Here is a 23,323-nt window from a genome sequence, read left to right as displayed (position 1 = left end):
AGAGCACGGGACTCACGTCTGAGCATACCCGTCACACTCAGGGTGACAATTGCAAAAACAACAGGTGATGGACAGAATGCAGAACACTGTCGTACATTCACCCCAGTACAGAGATCTGGGCCTAAATCCATCCTTTTTTTGCTCACCATGGCATTCCAGTTTGAACCCAGCCATATGCAAATCAGTCTTGACCCTGTGCCCCATGGGAACAGTCCAGCCCGAACTGCCAAGCCTGGTCCTCCCTGGACTGGAAACAAGCATCCAAGGACCGGTTTCGGGTTTTCAGCCTGGATAGCTTGATTCCAGTGGCGTGGAGAGCACGGGACTCACGTCTGAGCATACCCGTCACACTCAGGGTGACAATTGCAAAAACAACAGGTGATGGACAGAATGCAGAACCATGTCATACATTCACCCCAGTACAGAGATCTGGGCCTAAATCCATTGTGTTTTTTGCTCACCATGCCATTCCAGTTTGAACCCAGCCATATGCAATTCAGTCTTGACCCTGTGCCCCATGGGAACAGTCCAGCCCGAACTGCCAAGCCTGGTCCTCCCTGGACTGGAAACAAGCATCCAAGGACCGGTTCCGGGCTTTCAGCCCTCATCAGCCTGGATAGCTTGATTCCAGTGGCATGGAGAGCACGGGTCTCACGTCTGAGCATACCCGTCACACTCAAGGTGATAATTGCAAAAACAACAGGTGATGGACAGAATGCAGAACAATGTCATACATTCACCCCAGTACAGAGATCTGGGCCTAAATCCATCGTTTTTTTGCTCACCATGCCATTCCAGTTTAAACCCAGCCATATGCAAATCAGTCTTGACCCTGTGCCCCATGGGAACAATCCAGCCCGAACTGCCAAGCCTGGTCCTCCCTGGACTGGAAACAAGCATCCAAGGACCGGTTTCGGGCTTTTAGCCCTCATCAGCCTGGATAGCTTGATTCCAGTGGCATGGAGAGCACGGGACTCACGTCTGAGCATACCTGTCACACTCAGGGTGACAATTGCAAAAACAACAGGTGATGGACAGAATGCAGACCAATGTCATACATTCACCCCAGTACAGAGATCTGGGCCTAAATCCATCGTTTTATTTGCTAACCGTGCCATTCCAGTTTGAACCCAGCCATATGCAAATCAGTCTTGACCCTGTGCCCCATGGCAACAGTCCAGCCCGAACTGCCAAGCCTGGTCCTCCCTGGACTGGAAACAAGCATCCAAGGACCGGTTTCGGGCTTTCAGCCTGGATAGCTTGATTCCAGTGGCGTGGAGAGCACGGGACTCACGTCTGAGCATACCCGTCACACTCAGGGTGACAATTGCAAAAACAACAGGTGATGGACAGAATGCAGAACAATGTCATACATTCACCCCAGTACAGGGATCTGGGCCTAAATCCATTGTTTTTTTGCTCACCATGCCATTCCAGTTTGAACCCAGCCATATGCAAATCAGTATTGACCCTGTGCCCCATGGGAACAGTCCAGCCCGAACTGCCAAGCCTGGTCCTCCCTGGACTGGAAACAAGCATCCAAGGACCGGTTTCGGGCTTTCAGCCCTCATCAGCCTGGATAGCTTGATTCCAGTGGCGTGGAGAGCACAGGACTCACGTCTGAGCAAACCCGTCACACTCAGGGTGACAATTGCAAAAACAACAGGTGATGGACAGAATGCAGAACAATGTCATACATTCACCCCAGTACACTCAGGGTGACAATTGCAAAAACAACAGGTGATGGACAGAATGCAGAACAATGTCATACATTCACCCCAGTACAGAGATCTGGGCCTAAATCCATCGTTTTTTTTGCTCCCCATGCCATTCCAGTTTGCACCTAGCCATATGCAAATCAGTCTTGACCCTGTGCCCCATGGGAACAGTCCAGCCCGAACTGCCAAGCCTGGTCCTCCCTGGACTGGAAACAAGCATCCAAGGACCGGTTTCGGGCTTTAAGCCCTCATCAGCCTGGATAGCTTGATTCCAGTGGCATGGAGAGTATGGGACTCACGTCTGAGCATACCCGTCACACTCAGGGTGACAATTGGAAAAACAACAGGTGATAGACAGAATGCAGAACAATATCATACATTCACCCCAGTACAGAGATCTGGGCCTAAATCCATCATTTTTTTGCTCACCATGCCATTCCAGTTTGAACCCAGCCAAATGCAAATCAGTCTTGACCCTGTGCCCCATGGGAACAGTCCAGCCCGAACTGCCAAGCCTGGTCCTCCCTGGACTGGAAACAAGCATCCAAGAACTGGTTTCGGGCTTTCAGCCCTCATCAGCATGGATAGCTTGATTCCAGTGGCGTGGAGAGCACGGGACTCACGTCTGAGCATACTCGTCACACTCAGGGTGACAATTGCAAAAACAACAGGTGATGGACAGAATGCAGAACAATGTCATACATTCACCCCAGTACAGAGATCTGGGCCTAAATCCATCCTTTTTTTGCTCACCATGCCATTCCAGTTTGAACCTAGCCATATGCAAATCAGTCTTGACCCTGTGCCCCATGGGAACAGTCCAGCCCGAACTGCCAAGCCTGGTCCTCCCTGGACTGGAAACAAGCATCCAAGAACTGGTTTCGGGCTTTCAGCCCTCATCAGCATGGATAGCTTGATTCCAGTGGCGTGGAGAGCACGGGACTCACGTCTGAGCATACTCGTCACACTCAGGGTGACAATTGCAAAAACAACAGGTGATGGACAGAATGCAGAACAATGTCATACATTCACCCCAGTACAGAGATCTGGGCCTAAATCCATCCTTTTTTTGCTCACCATGCCACTCCAGTTTGAACCTAGCCATATGCAAATCAGTCTTGTGTGCCCCATGGGAACAGTCCAGCCCGAACTGCCAAGCCTGGTCCTCCCTGGACTGGAAACAAGCATCCAAGGACCGGTTTCGGGCTTTCAGCCTGGATAGCTTGATTCCAGTGGCGTGGAGAGCACGGGACTCACGTCTGAGCATACCCGTCACACTCAGGGTGACAATTGCAAAAACAACAGGTGATGGACAGAATGCAGAACAATCTCATACATTCACCCCAGTACAGAGATCTGTGCCTAAATCCATCGTTTTTTTGCTAACCATGCCATTCCAGTTTGAACCCAGCCATATGCAAATCAGTCTTGACCCTGATCCCCGTGGGAACAGTCCAGCCCGAACTGCCAAGCCTGGTCCTCCCTGGACTGGAAACAAGCATCCAAGGACCGGTTTCGGGTTTTCAGCCTGGATAGCTTGATTCCAGTGGCGTGGAGAGCACGGGACTCACGTCTGAGCATACCCGTCACACTCAGGGTGACAATTGCAAAAACAACAGGTGATGGACAGAATGCAGAACCATGTCATACATTCACCCCAGTACAGAGATCTGGGCCTAAATCCATTGTGTTTTTTGCTCACCATGCCATTCCAGTTTGAACCCAGCCATATGCAATTCAGTCTTGACCCTGTGCCCCATGGGAACAGTCCAGCCCGAACTGCCAAGCCTGGTCCTCCCTGGACTGGAAACAAGCATCCAAGGACCGGTTCCGGGCTTTCAGCCCTCATCAGCCTGGATAGCTTGATTCCAGTGGCATGGAGAGCACGGGTCTCACGTCTGAGCATACCCGTCACACTCAAGGTGATAATTGCAAAAACAACAGGTGATGGACAGAATGCAGAACAATGTCATACATTCACCCCAGTACAGAGATCTGGGCCTAAATCCATCGTTTTTTTGCTCACCATGCCATTCCAGTTTAAACCCAGCCATATGCAAATCAGTCTTGACCCTGTGCCCCATGGGAACAATCCAGCCCGAACTGCCAAGCCTGGTCCTCCCTGGACTGGAAACAAGCATCCAAGGACCGGTTTCGGGCTTTTAGCCCTCATCAGCCTGGATAGCTTGATTCCAGTGGCATGGAGAGCACGGGACTCACGTCTGAGCATACCTGTCACACTCAGGGTGACAATTGCAAAAACAACAGGTGATGGACAGAATGCAGACCAATGTCATACATTCACCCCAGTACAGAGATCTGGGCCTAAATCCATCGTTTTATTTGCTAACCGTGCCATTCCAGTTTGAACCCAGCCATATGCAAATCAGTCTTGACCCTGTGCCCCATGGCAACAGTCCAGCCCGAACTGCCAAGCCTGGTCCTCCCTGGACTGGAAACAAGCATCCAAGGACCGGTTTCGGGCTTTCAGCCTGGATAGCTTGATTCCAGTGGCGTGGAGAGCACGGGACTCACGTCTGAGCATACCCGTCACACTCAGGGTGACAATTGCAAAAACAACAGGTGATGGACAGAATGCAGAACAATGTCATACATTCACCCCAGTACAGGGATCTGGGCCTAAATCCATTGTTTTTTTGCTCACCATGCCATTCCAGTTTGAACCCAGCCATATGCAAATCAGTATTGACCCTGTGCCCCATGGGAACAGTCCAGCCCGAACTGCCAAGCCTGGTCCTCCCTGGACTGGAAACAAGCATCCAAGGACCGGTTTCGGGCTTTCAGCCCTCATCAGCCTGGATAGCTTGATTCCAGTGGCGTGGAGAGCACAGGACTCACGTCTGAGCAAACCCGTCACACTCAGGGTGACAATTGCAAAAACAACAGGTGATGGACAGAATGCAGAACAATGTCATACATTCACCCCAGTACACTCAGGGTGACAATTGCAAAAACAACAGGTGATGGACAGAATGCAGAACAATGTCATACATTCACCCCAGTACAGAGATCTGGGCCTAAATCCATCGTTTTTTTTGCTCCCCATGCCATTCCAGTTTGCACCTAGCCATATGCAAATCAGTCTTGACCCTGTGCCCCATGGGAACAGTCCAGCCCGAACTGCCAAGCCTGGTCCTCCCTGGACTGGAAACAAGCATCCAAGGACCGGTTTCGGGCTTTAAGCCCTCATCAGCCTGGATAGCTTGATTCCAGTGGCATGGAGAGTATGGGACTCACGTCTGAGCATACCCGTCACACTCAGGGTGACAATTGGAAAAACAACAGGTGATAGACAGAATGCAGAACAATATCATACATTCACCCCAGTACAGAGATCTGGGCCTAAATCCATCATTTTTTTGCTCACCATGCCATTCCAGTTTGAACCCAGCCAAATGCAAATCAGTCTTGACCCTGTGCCCCATGGGAACAGTCCAGCCCGAACTGCCAAGCCTGGTCCTCCCTGGACTGGAAACAAGCATCCAAGAACTGGTTTCGGGCTTTCAGCCCTCATCAGCATGGATAGCTTGATTCCAGTGGCGTGGAGAGCACGGGACTCACGTCTGAGCATACTCGTCACACTCAGGGTGACAATTGCAAAAACAACAGGTGATGGACAGAATGCAGAACAATGTCATACATTCACCCCAGTACAGAGATCTGGGCCTAAATCCATCCTTTTTTTGCTCACCATGCCATTCCAGTTTGAACCTAGCCATATGCAAATCAGTCTTGACCCTGTGCCCCATGGGAACAGTCCAGCCCGAACTGCCAAGCCTGGTCCTCCCTGGACTGGAAACAAGCATCCAAGAACTGGTTTCGGGCTTTCAGCCCTCATCAGCATGGATAGCTTGATTCCAGTGGCGTGGAGAGCACGGGACTCACGTCTGAGCATACTCGTCACACTCAGGGTGACAATTGCAAAAACAACAGGTGATGGACAGAATGCAGAACAATGTCATACATTCACCCCAGTACAGAGATCTGGGCCTAAATCCATCCTTTTTTTGCTCACCATGCCACTCCAGTTTGAACCTAGCCATATGCAAATCAGTCTTGTGTGCCCCATGGGAACAGTCCAGCCCGAACTGCCAAGCCTGGTCCTCCCTGGACTGGAAACAAGCATCCAAGGACCGGTTTCGGGCTTTCAGCCTGGATAGCTTGATTCCAGTGGCGTGGAGAGCACGGGACTCACGTCTGAGCATACCCGTCACACTCAGGGTGACAATTGCAAAAACAACAGGTGATGGACAGAATGCAGAACAATCTCATACATTCACCCCAGTACAGAGATCTGTGCCTAAATCCATCGTTTTTTTGCTAACCATGCCATTCCAGTTTGAACCCAGCCATATGCAAATCAGTCTTGACCCTGATCCCCGTGGGAACAGTCCAGCCCGAACTGCCAAGCCTGGTCCTCCCTGGACTGGAAACAAGCATCCAAGGACCGGTTTCGGGCTTTCAGCCTGGATAGCTTGATTCCAGTGGCGTGGAGAGCACGGGACTCACGTCTGAGCATACCCGTCACACTCAGGGTGACAATTGCAAAAACAACAGGTGATGGACAGTATGCAGAACAATGTCATACATTCACCCCAGTACAGAGATCTGGTTCTAAATCCATTGTTTTTTTGCTCACCATGCCATTCCAGTTTGAACCCAGCCATATGCAAATCAGTCTTGACCCTGTGCCCCATGGGAACAGTCCAGCCCGAACCGCCAAGCCTGGTCATCCCTGGACTGGAAACAAGCATCCAAGGACCGGTTTCGGGCTTTCAACCCTCATCAGCCTGGATATCTTGATTCCCGTGGCGTGGAGAGCACAGGACTCACGTTTGAGCATACCCGTCACACTCAGGGTGACAATTGCAAAAACAACAGGTGATGGACAGAATGCAGAACAATGTCATACATTCACCCCAGTACAGAGATCTGGGCCTAAATCCATCCTTTTTTGCTCACCATGCCATTCCAGTTTGCACCTAGCCATATGCAAATCAGTCTTGACCCTGTGCCCCATGGGAACAGTCCAGCCCGAACTGCCAAGCCTGGTCCTCCCTGGACTGGAAACAAGCTTCCAAGGACCGGTTTCGGGCTTCCAGCCTGGATAGCTTGATTCCAGTGGCGTGGAGAGCACGGGACTCACGTCTGAGCATACCCGTCACACTCAGGGTGACAATTGCAAAAACAACAGGTGATGGACAGAATGCAGAACAATGTCATACATTCACCCCAGTACAGAGATCCGGGCCTAAATCCATCCTTTTTTTGCTCACCATGCCATTCCAGTTTGAACCCAGCCATATGCAAATCAGTCTTGACCCTGTGCCCCATGGGAACAGTCAAGCCCGAACTGCCAAGCCTGGTCCTCCCTGGACTGGAAACAAGGATCCAAGGACCGGTTTCGGGCTTTCAGCCTGGATAGCTTGATTCCAGTGGCGTGGAGAGCACGGGACTCACGTCTGAGCATACCCGTCACACTCAGGGTGACAATTGCAAAAACAACAGGTGATGGACAGAATGCAGAACAATCTCATACATTCACCCCAGTACACTCAGGGTGACAATTGCAAAAACAACAGGTGATGGACAGAATGCAGAACAATGTCATACATTCACCCCAGTACAGAGATCTGGGCCTAAATCCATCGTTTTTTTTGCTAACCATGCCATTCCAGTTTGAACCCAGCCATATGCAAATCAGTCTTGACCCTGTGCCCCATGGGAACAGTCCAGCCCGAACTGCCAAGCCTGGTCCTCCCTGGACTGGAAACAAGCATCCAAGAACCGGTTTCGGGCTTTCAGCCTGGAAAGCTTGATTCCAGTGGCGTGGAGAGCACGGGACTCACGTCTGAGCATACCCGTCACACTCAGGGTGACAATTGCAAAAACAACAGGTGATGGACAGAATGCAGAACCATGTCATACATTCACCGCAGTACAGAGATCTGGGCCTAAATCCATTGTGTTTTTTGCTCACCATGCCATTCCAGTTTGAACCCAGCCATATGCAAATCAGTCTTGACCCTGTGCCCCATGGGAACAGTCCAGCCCGAACTGCCAAGCCTGGTCCTCCCTGGACTGGAAACAAGCATCCAAGAACCGGTTTCGGGCTTTCAGCCTGGAAAGCTTGATTCCAGTGGCGTGGAGAGCACGGGACTCACGTCTGAGCATACCCGTCACACTCAGGGTGACAATTGCAAAAACAACAGGTGATGGACAGAATGCAGAACCATGTCATACATTCACCGCAGTACAGAGATCTGGGCCTAAATCCATTGTGTTTTTTGCTCACCATGCCATTCCAGTTTGAACCCAGCCATATGCAAATCAGTCTTGACCCTGTGCCCCATGGGAACAGTCCAGCCCGAACTGCCAAGCCTGGTCCTCCCTGGACTGGAAACAAGCATCCAAGGACCGGTTTCGGGCTTTAAGCCCTCATCAGCCTGGATAGCTTGATTCCAGTGGCATGGAGAGCACGGGACTCACGTCTGAGCATACCCGTCACACTCAGGATGACAATTGCAAAAACAACAGGTGATGGACAGAAGGCAGAACAGTGTCATACATTCACCCCAGTACAGAGATCTGGGCCTAAATCCATCGTTTTTTGCTCACCATGCCATTCCAGTTTGAACCCAGCCATATGCAAATCAGTCTTGACCCTGTGCCCCATGGGAACAGTCCAGCCCGAACTGCCAAGCCTGGTCCTCCCTGGACTGGAAACAAGCATCCAAGGACCGGTTTGGGGCTTTTAGCCCTCATCAGCCTGGATAGCTTGATTCCAGTGGCATGGAGAGCACGGGACTCACGTCTGAGCATACCCGTCATGCTCAGGGTGACAATTGCAAAAACAACAGGTGATGGACAGAATGCAGAACAATGTCATACATTCACCCTAGTACAGACATCTGGGCCTAAATCCATCGTTTTATTTGATAACCATGCCATTCCAGTTTGAACCCAGCCATATGCAAATCAGTCTTGACCCTGTGCCCCATGGGAACAGTCCAGCCCGAACTGCCAAGCCTGGTCCTCCCTGGACTGGAAACAAGCATCCAAGGACCGGTTTCGGGCTTTTAGCCCTCATCAGCCTGGATAGCTTGATTCCAGTGGCATGGAGAGCACGGGACTCACGTCTGAGCATACCCGTCACACTCAGGGTGACAATTGCAAAAACAACAGGTGATGGACAGAATGCAGAACAATATCATACATTCACCCCAGTACAGAGATCTGGGCCTAAATCCATCGTTTTATTTGCTAACCATGCCATTCCAGTTTGAACCCAGCCATATGCAAATCAGTCTTGACCCTGTGCCCCATGGGAACAGTCCAGCCCGAACTGCCAAGCCTGGTCCTCCCTGGACTGGAAACAAGCATCCAAGGACCGGTTTGGGGCTTTTAGCCCTCATCAGCCTGGATAGCTTGATTCCAGTGGCATGGAGAGCACGGGACTCACGTCTGAGCATACCCGTCATGCTCAGGGTGACAATTGCAAAAACAACAGGTGATGGACAGAATGCAGAACAATGTCATACATTCACCCTAGTACAGACATCTGGGCCTAAATCCATCGTTTTATTTGATAACCATGCCATTCCAGTTTGAACCCAGCCATATGCAAATCAGTCTTGACCCTGTGCCCCATGGGAACAGTCCAGCCCGAACTGCCAAGCCTGGTCCTCCCTGGACTGGAAACAGGCATCCAAGGACCGGTTTCGGGCTTTCAGCCAGGATAGCTTGATTCCAGTGGCGTGGAGAGCACGGGACTCACGTCTGAGCATATCCGTCACACTCAGGGTGACAATTGCAAAAACAACAGGTGATGTACAGAATGCAGAACAATGTCATACATTCACCCCAGTACAGGGATCTGGGCCTAAATCCATTGTTTTTTTGCTCACCATGCCATTCCAGTTTGAACCCAGCCATATGCAAATCAGTATTGACCCTGTGCCCCATGGGAACAGTCCAGCCCGAACTGCCAAGCCTGGTCCTCCCTGGACTGGAAACAAGCATCCAAGGACCGGTTTCGGGCTTTCAGCCCTCATCAGCCTGGATAGCTTGATTCCAGTGGCGTGGAGAGCACAGGACTCACGTCTGAGCATACCCGTCACACTCAGGGTGACAATTGCAAAAACAACAGGTGATGGACAGAATGCAGAACAATGTCATACATTCACCCCAGTACACTCAGGGTGACAATTGCAAAAACAACAGGTGATGAACAGAATGCAGAACAATGTCATACATTCACCCCAGTACAGAGATCTGGGCCTAAATCCATCGTTTTTTTTGCTAACCATGCCATTCCAGTTTGAATCCAGCCATATGCAAATCAGTCTTGACCCTGTGCCCCATGGGAACAGTCCAGCCCGAACTGCCAAGCCTGGTCCTCCCTGGACTGGAAACAAGCATCCAAGGACCGGTTTCGGGCTTTCAGCCTGGATAGCTTGATTCCAGTGGCGTGGAGAGCACGGGACTCACGTCTGAGCATACCCGTCACACTCAGGGTGACAATTGCAAAAACAACAGGTGATGGACAGAATGCAGAACAATGTCATACATTCACCCCAGTACAGAGATCTGTGCCTAAATCCATCGTTTTTTTTGCTAACCATGCCATTCCAGTTTGAACCCAGCCATATGCAAATCAGTCTTGACCCTGATCCCCGTGGGAACAGTCCAGCCCGAACTGCCAAGCCTGGTCCTCCCTGGACTGGAAACAAGCATCCAAGGACCGGTTTCGGGCTTTCAGCCTGGATAGCTTGATTCCAGTGGCGTGGAGAGCACGGGACTCACGTCTGAGCATACCCGTCACACTCAGGGTGACAATTGCAAAAACAACAGGTGATGGACAGTATGCAGAACAATGTCATACATTCACCCCAGTACAGAGATCTGGTTCTAAATCCATTGTTTTTTTGCTCACCATGCCATTCCAGTTTGAACCCAGCCATATGCAAATCAGTCTTGACCCTGTGCCCCATGGGAACAGTCCAGCCCGAACCGCCAAGCCTGGTCATCCCTGGACTGGAAACAAGCATCCAAGGACCGGTTTCGGGCTTTCAACCCTCATCAGCCTGGATAGCTTGATTCCCGTGGCGTGGAGAGCACAGGACTCACGTTTGAGCATACCCGTCACACTCAGGGTGACAATTGCAAAAACAACAGGTGATGGACAGAATGCAGAACAATGTCATACATTCACCCCAGTACAGAGATCTGGGCCTAAATCCATCCTTTTTTGCTCACCATGCCATTCCAGTTTGCACCTAGCCATATGCAAATCAGTCTTGACCCTGTGCCCCATGGGAACAGTCCAGCCCGAACTGCCAAGCCTGGTCCTCCCTGGACTGGAAACAAGCTTCCAAGGACCGGTTTCGGGCTTCCAGCCTGGATAGCTTGATTCCAGTGGCGTGGAGAGCACGGGACTCACGTCTGAGCATACCCGTCACACTCAGGGTGACAATTGCAAAAACAACAGGTGATGGACAGAAGGCAGAACAATGTCATACATTCACCCCAGTACAGAGATCTGGGCCTAAATCCATCCTTTTTTGCTCACCATGCCATTCCAGTTTGAACCCAGCCATATGCAAATCAGTCTTGACCCTGTGCCCCATGGGAACAGTCCAGCCCGAACTGCCAAGCCTGGTCCTCCCTGGACTGGAAACAAGCATCCAAGGACCGGTTTGGGGCTTTTAGCCCTCATCAGCCTGGATAGCTTGATTCCAGTGGCATGGAGAGCACGGGACTCACGTCTGAGCATACCCGTCACACTCAGGGTGACAATTGCAAAAACAACAGGTGATGGACAGAATGCAGAACAATGTCATACATTCACCCCAGTACAGAGATCTGGGCCTAAATCCATCGTTTTATTTGATAACCATGCCATTCCAGTTTGAACCCAGCCATATGCAAATCAGTCTTGACCCTGTGCCCCATGGGAACAGTCCAGCCCGAACTGCCAAGCCTGGTCCTCCCTGCACTGGAAACAAGCATCCAAGGACCGGTTTCGGGCTTTTAGCCCTCATCAGCCTGGATAGCTTGATTCCAGTGGCATGGAGAGCACGGGACTCACGTCTGAGCATACCCGTCACACTCAGGGTGACAATTGCAAAAACAACAGGTGATGGACAGAATGCAGAACAATGTCATACATTCACCCCAGTACAGAGATCTGGGCCTAAATCCATCGTTTTATTTGCTAACCATGCCATTCCAGTTTGAACCCAGCCATATGCAAATCAGTCTTGTCCCTGTGCCCCATGGGAACAGTCTAGCCCGAACTGCCAAGCCTGGTCCTCCCTGGACTGGAAACAAGCATCCAAGGACCGGTTTCGGGCTTTCAGCCAGGATAGCTTGATTCCAGTGGCGTGGAGAGCACGGGACTCACGTCTGAGCATACCCGTCACACTCAGGGTGACAATTGCAAAAACAACGGGTGATGGACAGAATGCAGAACAATGTCATACATTCACCCCAGTACAGAGATCTGGGCCTAAATCCATTGTTTTTTTGCTCACCATGCCATTCCAGTTTGAACCCAGCCATATGCAAATCAGTCTTGACCCTGTGCCCCATGGGAACAGTCCAACCCGAACCGCCAAGCCTGGTCATCCCTGGACTGGAAACAAGCATCCAAGGACCGGTTTCGGGCTTTCAGCCCTCATCAGCCTGGATAGCTTGATTCCCGTGGCGTGGAGAGCACAGGACTCACGTTTGAGCATACCCGTCACACTCAGGGTGACAATTGCAAAAACAACAGGTGATGGACAGAATGCAGAACAATGTCATACATTCACCCCAGTACAGAGATCTGGGCCTAAATCCATCATTTTTTTGCTCACCATGCCATTCCAGTTTGAACCTAGCCATATGCAAATCAGTCTTGACCCTGTGCCCCATGGGAACAGTCCAGCCCGAACTGCCAAGCCTGGTCCTCCCTGGACTGGAAACAAGCTTCCAAGGACCGGTTTAGGGCTTTTAGCCCCCATCAGCCTGGATGGCTTGATTCCAGTGGCGTGGAGAGCACGGGACTCACGTCTGAGCATACCCGTCACACTCAGGGTGACAATTGCAAAAACAACAGGTGATGGACAGAATGCAGAACACTGTCGTACATTCACCCCAGTACAGAGATCTGGGCCTAAATCCATCCTTTTTTTGCTCACCATGGCATTCCAGTTTGAACCCAGCCATATGCAAATCAGTCTTGACCCTGTGCCCCATGGGAACAGTCCAGCCCGAACTGCCAAGCCTGGTCCTCCCTGGACTGGAAACAAGCATCCAAGGACCGGTTTCGGGTTTTCAGCCTGGATAGCTTGATTCCAGTGGCGTGGAGAGCACGGGACTCACGTCTGAGCATACCCGTCACACTCAGGGTGACAATTGCAAAAACAACAGGTGATGGACAGAATGCAGAACCATGTCATACATTCACCCCAGTACAGAGATCTGGGCCTAAATCCATTGTGTTTTTTGCTCACCATGCCATTCCAGTTTGAACCCAGCCATATGCAATTCAGTCTTGACCCTGTGCCCCATGGGAACAGTCCAGCCCGAACTGCCAAGCCTGGTCCTCCCTGGACTGGAAACAAGCATCCAAGGACCGGTTCCGGGCTTTCAGCCCTCATCAGCCTGGATAGCTTGATTCCAGTGGCATGGAGAGCACGGGTCTCACGTCTGAGCATACCCGTCACACTCAAGGTGATAATTGCAAAAACAACAGGTGATGGACAGAATGCAGAACAATGTCATACATTCACCCCAGTACAGAGATCTGGGCCTAAATCCATCGTTTTTTTGCTCACCATGCCATTCCAGTTTAAACCCAGCCATATGCAAATCAGTCTTGACCCTGTGCCCCATGGGAACAATCCAGCCCGAACTGCCAAGCCTGGTCCTCCCTGGACTGGAAACAAGCATCCAAGGACCGGTTTCGGGCTTTTAGCCCTCATCAGCCTGGATAGCTTGATTCCAGTGGCATGGAGAGCACGGGACTCACGTCTGAGCATACCTGTCACACTCAGGGTGACAATTGCAAAAACAACAGGTGATGGACAGAATGCAGACCAATGTCATACATTCACCCCAGTACAGAGATCTGGGCCTAAATCCATCGTTTTATTTGCTAACCGTGCCATTCCAGTTTGAACCCAGCCATATGCAAATCAGTCTTGACCCTGTGCCCCATGGCAACAGTCCAGCCCGAACTGCCAAGCCTGGTCCTCCCTGGACTGGAAACAAGCATCCAAGGACCGGTTTCGGGCTTTCAGCCTGGATAGCTTGATTCCAGTGGCGTGGAGAGCACGGGACTCACGTCTGAGCATACCCGTCACACTCAGGGTGACAATTGCAAAAACAACAGGTGATGGACAGAATGCAGAACAATGTCATACATTCACCCCAGTACAGGGATCTGGGCCTAAATCCATTGTTTTTTTGCTCACCATGCCATTCCAGTTTGAACCCAGCCATATGCAAATCAGTATTGACCCTGTGCCCCATGGGAACAGTCCAGCCCGAACTGCCAAGCCTGGTCCTCCCTGGACTGGAAACAAGCATCCAAGGACCGGTTTCGGGCTTTCAGCCCTCATCAGCCTGGATAGCTTGATTCCAGTGGCGTGGAGAGCACAGGACTCACGTCTGAGCAAACCCGTCACACTCAGGGTGACAATTGCAAAAACAACAGGTGATGGACAGAATGCAGAACAATGTCATACATTCACCCCAGTACAGAGATCTGGGCCTAAATCCATCGTTTTTTTTGCTCCCCATGCCATTCCAGTTTGCACCTAGCCATATGCAAATCAGTCTTGACCCTGTGCCCCATGGGAACAGTCCAGCCCGAACTGCCAAGCCTGGTCCTCCCTGGACTGGAAACAAGCATCCAAGGACCGGTTTCGGGCTTTAAGCCCTCATCAGCCTGGATAGCTTGATTCCAGTGGCATGGAGAGTATGGGACTCACGTCTGAGCATACCCGTCACACTCAGGGTGACAATTGGAAAAACAACAGGTGATAGACAGAATGCAGAACAATATCATACATTCACCCCAGTACAGAGATCTGGGCCTAAATCCATCATTTTTTTGCTCACCATGCCATTCCAGTTTGAACCCAGCCAAATGCAAATCAGTCTTGACCCTGTGCCCCATGGGAACAGTCCAGCCCGAACTGCCAAGCCTGGTCCTCCCTGGACTGGAAACAAGCATCCAAGAACTGGTTTCGGGCTTTCAGCCCTCATCAGCATGGATAGCTTGATTCCAGTGGCGTGGAGAGCACGGGACTCACGTCTGAGCATACTCGTCACACTCAGGGTGACAATTGCAAAAACAACAGGTGATGGACAGAATGCAGAACAATGTCATACATTCACCCCAGTACAGAGATCTGGGCCTAAATCCATCCTATTTTTTGCTCACCATGCCATTCCAGTTTGAACCTAGCCATATGCAAATCAGTCTTGACCCTGTGCCCCATGGGAACAGTCCAGCCCGAACTGCCAAGCCTGGTCCTCCCTGGACTGGAAACAAGCATCCAAGAACTGGTTTCGGGCTTTCAGCCCTCATCAGCATGGATAGCTTGATTCCAGTGGCGTGGAGAGCACGGGACTCACGTCTGAGCATACTCGTCACACTCAGGGTGACAATTGCAAAAACAACAGGTGATGGACAGAATGCAGAACAATGTCATACATTCACCCCAGTACAGAGATCTGGGCCTAAATCCATCCTTTTTTTGCTCACCATGCCACTCCAGTTTGAACCTAGCCATATGCAAATCAGTCTTGTGTGCCCCATGGGAACAGTCCAGCCCGAACTGCCAAGCCTGGTCCTCCCTGGACTGGAAACAAGCATCCAAGGACCGGTTTCGGGCTTTCAGCCTGGATAGCTTGATTCCAGTGGCGTGGAGAGCACGGGACTCACGTCTGAGCATACCCGTCACACTCAGGGTGACAATTGCAAAAACAACAGGTGATGGACAGAATGCAGAACAATCTCATACATTCACCCCAGTACACTCACGGTGACAATTGCAAAAACAACAGGTGATGGACAGAATGCAGAACAATGTCATACATTCACCCCAGTACAGAGATCTGGGCCTAAATCCATCGTTTTTTTTGCTAACCATGCCATTCCAGTTTGAACCCAGCCATATGCAAATCAGTCTTGACCCTGTGCCCCATGGGAACAGTCCAGCCCGAACTGCCAAGCCTGGTCCTCCCTGGACTGGAAACAAGCATCCAAGAACCGGTTTCGGGCTTTCAGCCTGGAAAGCTTGATTCCAGTGGCGTGGAGAGCACGGGACTCACGTCTGAGCATACCCGTCACACTCAGGGTGACAATTGCAAAAACAACAGGTGATGGACAGAATGCAGAACCATGTCATACATTCACCCCAGTACAGAGATCTGGGCCTAAATCCATTGTGTTTTTTGCTCACCATGCCATTCCAGTTTGAACCCAGCCATATGCAAATCAGTCTTGACCCTGTGCCCCATGGGAACAGTCCAGCCCGAACTGCCAAGCCTGGTCCTCCCTGGACTGGAAACAAGCATCCAAGGACCGGTTTCGGGCTTTAAACCCTCATCAGCCTGGATAGCTTGATTCCAGTGGCATGGAGAGCACGGGACTAACGTCTGAGCATACCCATCACACTCAAGGTGACAATTGCAAACACAACAGGTGATGGACAGAATGCAGAACAATGTCATACATTCACCCCAGTACAGAGATCTGGGCCTAAATCCATCGTTTTTTTGCTCACCATGCCATTCCAGTTTGAACCCAGCCATATGCAAATCAGTCTTGACCCTGTGCCCCATGGGAACAGTCCAGCCCGAACTGCCACGCCTGGTCCTCCCTGGACTGGAAACAATCATCCAAGGACCGGTTTCGGGCTTTCAGCCCTCATCAGCCTGGATGGCTTGATTCCAGTGGCGTGGAGAGCACGGGACTCACGTCTGAGCATACCCGTCACACTCAGGGTGACAATTGCAAAAACAACAGGTGATGGACAGAATGCAGAACAATGTCATACGTTCACCCCAGTACAGAGATCTGGCCCTAAATCCGTCATTGTTTTGCTCACCATGCCATTCCAGTTTGAACCTAGCCATATGCAAATCAGTCTTGTGTGCCCCATGGGAACAGTCCAGCCCGAACTGCCAAGCCTGGTCCTCCCTGGACTGGAAACAAGCAGCCAAGGACCGGTTTCGGGCTTTCAGCCTGGATAGCTTGATTCCAGTGGCGTGGAGAGCACGGGACTCACGTCTGAGCATACCCGTCACACTCAGGGTGACAATTGCAAAAACAACAGGTGATGGACAGAATGCAGAACAATGTCATACATTCACCCCAGTACAGAGATCTGGGCCTAAATCCATCCTTGTTTTGCTCACCATGCCATTCCAGTTTGAACCTAGCCATATGCAAATCAGTCTTGACCCTGTGCCCCATGTGAACAGTCCAGCCCGAACTGCCAAGCCTGGTCCTCCCTGGACTGGAAACAAGCTTCCAAGGACCGGTTTCGGGCTTTCAGCCTGGATAGCTTGATTCCAGTGGTGTGGAGAGCACGGGACTCACGTCTGAGCATACCCGTCACACTCAGGGTGACAATTGCAAAAACAACAGGTGATGGACAGAATGCAGAACAATGTCATACATTCACCCCAGTACAGAGATCTGGGCCTAAATCCATCCTTTTTTTGCTCACCATGCCACTCCAGTTTGAACCTAGCCATATGCAAATCAGTCTTGTGTGCCCCATGGGAACAGTCCAGCCCGAACTGCCAAGCCTGGTCCTCCCTGGACTGGAAACAAGCAGCCAAGGACCGGTTTCGGGCTTTCAGCCTGGATAGCTTGATTCCAGTGGCGTGGAGAGCACGGGACTCACGTCTGAGCATACCCGTCACACTCAGGGTGACAATTGCAAAAACAACAGGTGATGGACAGAAGGCAGAACAATGTCATACATTCACCCCAGTGCAGAGATCTGGGCCTAAATCCATCGTTTTTTGCTCACCATGCCATTCCAGTTTGAACCCAGCCATATGCAAATCAGTCTTGACCCTGTGCCCCATGGGAACAGTCCAGCCCGAACTGCCAAGCCTGGTCCTCCCTGGACTGGAAACAAGCATCCAAGGACCGGTTTGGGGCTTTTAGCCCTCATCAGCCTGGATAGCTTGATTCCAGTGGCATGGAGAGCACGGGACTCACGTCTGAGCATACCCGTCATACTCAGGGTGACAATTGCAAAAACAACAGGTGATGGACAGAATGCAGAACAATGTCATACATTCACCCTAGTACAGACATCTGGGCCTAAATCCATCGTTTTATTTGATAACCATGCCATTCCAGTTTGAACCCAGCCATATGCAAATCAGTCTTGACCCTGTGCCCCATGGGAACAGTCCAGCCCGAACTGCCAAGCCTGGTCCTCCCTGTACTGGAAACAAGCATCCAAGGACCGGTTTCGGGCTTTTAGCCCTCATCAGCCTGGATGGCTTGGTTCCAGTGGCGTGGAGAGCACGGGACTCACGTCTGAGCATACCCGTCACACTCAGGGTGACAATTGCAAAAACAACAGGTGATGGACAGAATGCAGAACAATGTCATACATTCACCCCAGTACAGAGATCTGGGCCTAAATCCATCCTTTTTTTGCTCACCATGCCACTCCAGTTTGAACCTAGCCATATGCAAATCAGTCTTGTGTGCCCCATGGGAACAGTGCAGCCCGAACTGCCAAGCCTGGTCCTCCCTGGACTGGAAACAAGCATCCAAGGACCGGTTTCGGGCTTTCAGCCTGGATAGCTTGATTCCAGTGGCGTGGAGAGCACGGGACTCACGTCTGAGCATACCCGTCACACTCAGGGTGACAATTGCAAAAACAACAGGTGATGGACAGAATGCAGAACAATCTCATACATTCACCCCAGTACACTCAGGGTGACAATTGCAAAAACAACAGGTGATGGACAGAATGCAGAACAATGTCATACATTCACCCCAGTACAGAGATCTGGGCCTAAATCCATCGTTTTTTTTGCTAACCATGCCATTCCAGTTTGAACCCAGCCATATGCAAATCAGTATTGACCCTGTGCCCCATGGGAACAGTCCAGCCCGAACTGCCAAGCCTGGTCCTCCCTGGACTGGAAACAAGCATCCAAGAACCGGTTTCGGGCTTTCAGCCTGGAAAGCTTGATTCCAGTGGCGTGGAGAACACGGGACTCACGTCTGAGCATACCCGTCACACTCAGGGTGACAATTGCAAAAACAACAGGTGATGGACAGAATGCAGAACCATGTCATACATTCACCCCAGTACAGAGATCTGGGCCTAAATCCATTGTGTTTTTTGCTCACCATGCCATTCCAGTTTGAACCCAGCCATATGCAAATCAGTCTTGACCCTGTGCCCCATGGGAACAGTCCAGCCCGAACTGCCAAGCCTGGTCCTCCCTGGACTGGAAACAAGCATCCAAGGACCGGTTTCGGGCTTTAAGCCCTCATCAGCCTGGATAGCTTGATTCCAGTGGCATGGAGAGCACGGGACTCACGTCTGAGCATACCCGTCACACTCAGGGTGACAATTGCAAAAACAACAGGTGATGGACAGAATGCAGAACAATGTCATACATTCACCCCAGTACAGAGATCTGGGCCTAAATCCATCGTTTTTTTGCTCACCATGCCATTCCAGTTTAAACCCAGCCATATGCAAATCAGTCTTGACCCTGTGCCCCATGGGAACAATCCAGCCCGAACTGCCAAGCCTGGTCCTCCCTGGACTGGAAACAAGCATCCAAGGACCGGTTTCGGGCTTTTAGCCCTCATCAGCCTGGATAGCTTGATTCCAGTGGCATGGAGAGCACGGGACTCACGTCTGAGCATACCTGTCACACTCAGGGTGACAATTGCAAAAACAACAGGTGATGGACAGAATGCAGACCAATGTCATACATTCACCCCAGTACAGAGATCTGGGCCTAAATCCATCGTTTTATTTGCTAACCGTGCCATTCCAGTTTGAACCCAGCCATATGCAAATCAGTCTTGACCCTGTGCCCCATGGCAACAGTCCAGCCCGAACTGCCAAGCCTGGTCCTCCCTGGACTGGAAACAAGCATCCAAGGACCGGTTTCGGGCTTTCAGCCTGGATAGCTTGATTCCAGTGGCGTGGAGAGCACGGGACTCACGTCTGAGCATACCCGTCACACTCAGGGTGACAATTGCAAAAACAACAGGTGATGGACAGAATGCAGAACAATGTCATACATTCACCCCAGTACAGGGATCTGGGCCTAAATCCATTGTTTTTTTGCTCACCATGCCATTCCAGTTTGAACCCAGCCATATGCAAATCAGTATTGACCCTGTGCCCCATGGGAACAGTCCAGCCCGAACTGCCAAGCCTGGTCCTCCCTGGACTGGAAACAAGCATCCAAGGACCGGTTTCGGGCTTTCAGCCCTCATCAGCCTGGATAGCTTGATTCCAGTGGCGTGGAGAGCACAGGACTCACGTCTGAGCAAACCCGTCACACTCAGGGTGACAATTGCAAAAACAACAGGTGATGGACAGAATGCAGAACAATGTCATACATTCACCCCAGTACAGAGATCTGGGCCTAAATCCATCGTTTTTTTTGCTCCCCATGCCATTCCAGTTTGCACCTAGCCATATGCAAATCAGTCTTGACCCTGTGCCCCATGGGAACAGTCCAGCCCGAACTGCCAAGCCTGGTCCTCCCTGGACTGGAAACAAGCATCCAAGGACCGGTTTCGGGCTTTAAGCCCTCATCAGCCTGGATAGCTTGATTCCAGTGGCATGGAGAGTATGGGACTCACGTCTGAGCATACCCGTCACACTCAGGGTGACAATTGGAAAAACAACAGGTGATAGACAGAATGCAGAACAATATCATACATTCACCCCAGTACAGAGATCTGGGCCTAAATCCATCATTTTTTTGCTCACCATGCCATTCCAGTTTGAACCCAGCCAAATGCAAATCAGTCTTGACCCTGTGCCCCATGGGAACAGTCCAGCCCGAACTGCCAAGCCTGGTCCTCCCTGGACTGGAAACAAGCATCCAAGAACTGGTTTCGGGCTTTCAGCCCTCATCAGCATGGATAGCTTGATTCCAGTGGCGTGGAGAGCACGGGACTCACGTCTGAGCATACTCGTCACACTCAGGGTGACAATTGCAAAAACAACAGGTGATGGACAGAATGCAGAACAATGTCATACATTCACCCCAGTACAGAGATCTGGGCCTAAATCCATCCTTTTTTTGCTCACCATGCCATTCCAGTTTGAACCTAGCCATATGCAAATCAGTCTTGACCCTGTGCCCCATGGGAACAGTCCAGCCCGAACTGCCAAGCCTGGTCCTCCCTGGACTGGAAACAAGCATCCAAGAACTGGTTTCGGGCTTTCAGCCCTCATCAGCATGGATAGCTTGATTCCAGTGGCGTGGAGAGCACGGGACTCACGTCTGAGCATACTCGTCACACTCAGGGTGACAATTGCAAAAACAACAGGTGATGGACAGAATGCAGAACAATGTCATACATTCACCCCAGTACAGAGATCTGGGCCTAAATCCATCCTTTTTTTGCTCACCATGCCACTCCAGTTTGAACCTAGCCATATGCAAATCAGTCTTGTGTGCCCCATGGGAACAGTCCAGCCCGAACTGCCAAGCCTGGTCCTCCCTGGACTGGAAACAAGCATCCAAGGACCGGTTTCGGGCTTTCAGCCTGGATAGCTTGATTCCAGTGGCGTGGAGAGCACGGGACTCACGTCTGAGCATACCCGTCACACTCAGGGTGACAATTGCAAAAACAACAGGTGATGGACAGAATGCAGAACAATCTCATACATTCACCCCAGTACACTCACGGTGACAATTGCAAAAACAACAGGTGATGGACAGAATGCAGAACAATGTCATACATTCACCCCAGTACAGAGATCTGGGCCTAAATCCATCGTTTTTTTTGCTAACCATGCCATTCCAGTTTGAACCCAGCCATATGCAAATCAGTCTTGACCCTGTGCCCCATGGGAACAGTCCAGCCCGAACTGCCAAGCCTGGTCCTCCCTGGACTGGAAACAAGCATCCAAGAACCGGTTTCGGGCTTTCAGCCTGGAAAGCTTGATTCCAGTGGCGTGGAGAGCACGGGACTCACGTCTGAGCATACCCGTCACACTCAGGGTGACAATTGCAAAAACAACAGGTGATGGACAGAATGCAGAACCATGTCATACATTCACCCCAGTACAGAGATCTGGGCCTAAATCCATTGTGTTTTTTGCTCACCATGCCATTCCAGTTTGAACCCAGCCATATGCAAATCAGTCTTGACCCTGTGCCCCATGGGAACAGTCCAGCCCGAACTGCCAAGCCTGGTCCTCCCTGGACTGGAAACAAGCATCCAAGGACCGGTTTCGGGCTTTAAACCCTCATCAGCCTGGATAGCTTGATTCCAGTGGCATGGAGAGCACGGGACTAACGTCTGAGCATACCCATCACACTCAAGGTGACAATTGCAAACACAACAGGTGATGGACAGAATGCAGAACAATGTCATACATTCACCCCAGTACAGAGATCTGGGCCTAAATCCATCGTTTTTTTGCTCACCATGCCATTCCAGTTTGAACCCAGCCATATGCAAATCAGTCTTGACCCTGTGCCCCATGGGAACAGTCCAGCCCGAACTGCCACGCCTGGTCCTCCCTGGACTGGAAACAATCATCCAAGGACCGGTTTCGGGCTTTCAGCCCTCATCAGCCTGGATGGCTTGATTCCAGTGGCGTGGAGAGCACGGGACTCACGTCTGAGCATACCCGTCACACTCAGGGTGACAATTGCAAAAACAACAGGTGATGGACAGAATGCAGAACAATGTCATACGTTCACCCCAGTACAGAGATCTGGCCCTAAATCCGTCCTTGTTTTGCTCACCATGCCATTCCAGTTTGAACCTAGCCATATGCAAATCAGTCTTGTGTGCCCCATGGGAACAGTCCAGCCCGAACTGCCAAGCCTGGTCCTCCCTGGACTGGAAACAAGCAGCCAAGGACCGGTTTCGGGCTTTCAGCCTGGATAGCTTGATTCCAGTGGCGTGGAGAGCACGGGACTCACGTCTGAGCATACCCGTCACACTCAGGGTGACAATTGCAAAAACAACAGGTGATGGACAGAATGCAGAACAATGTCATACATTCACCCCAGTACAGAGATCTGGGCCTAAATCCATCCTTGTTTTGCTCACCATGCCATTCCAGTTTGAACCTAGCCATATGCAAATCAGTCTTGACCCTGTGCCCCATGTGAACAGTCCAGCCCGAACTGCCAAGCCTGGTCCTCCCTGGACTGGAAACAAGCTTCCAAGGACCGGTTTCGGGCTTTCAGCCTGGATAGCTTGATTCCAGTGGTGTGGAGAGCACGGGACTCACGTCTGAGCATACCCGTCACACTCAGGGTGACAATTGCAAAAACAACAGGTGATGGACAGAATGCAGAACAATGTCATACATTCACCCCAGTAC

This window comes from Lissotriton helveticus, chromosome 3_1 (genome assembly GCF_964261635.1).
Source record: "Lissotriton helveticus chromosome 3_1, aLisHel1.1, whole genome shotgun sequence".
In the NCBI taxonomy this organism is placed as follows: domain Eukaryota; kingdom Metazoa; phylum Chordata; class Amphibia; order Caudata; family Salamandridae; genus Lissotriton; species Lissotriton helveticus.
Note: the sequence above shows the minus strand (reverse complement) of the source record.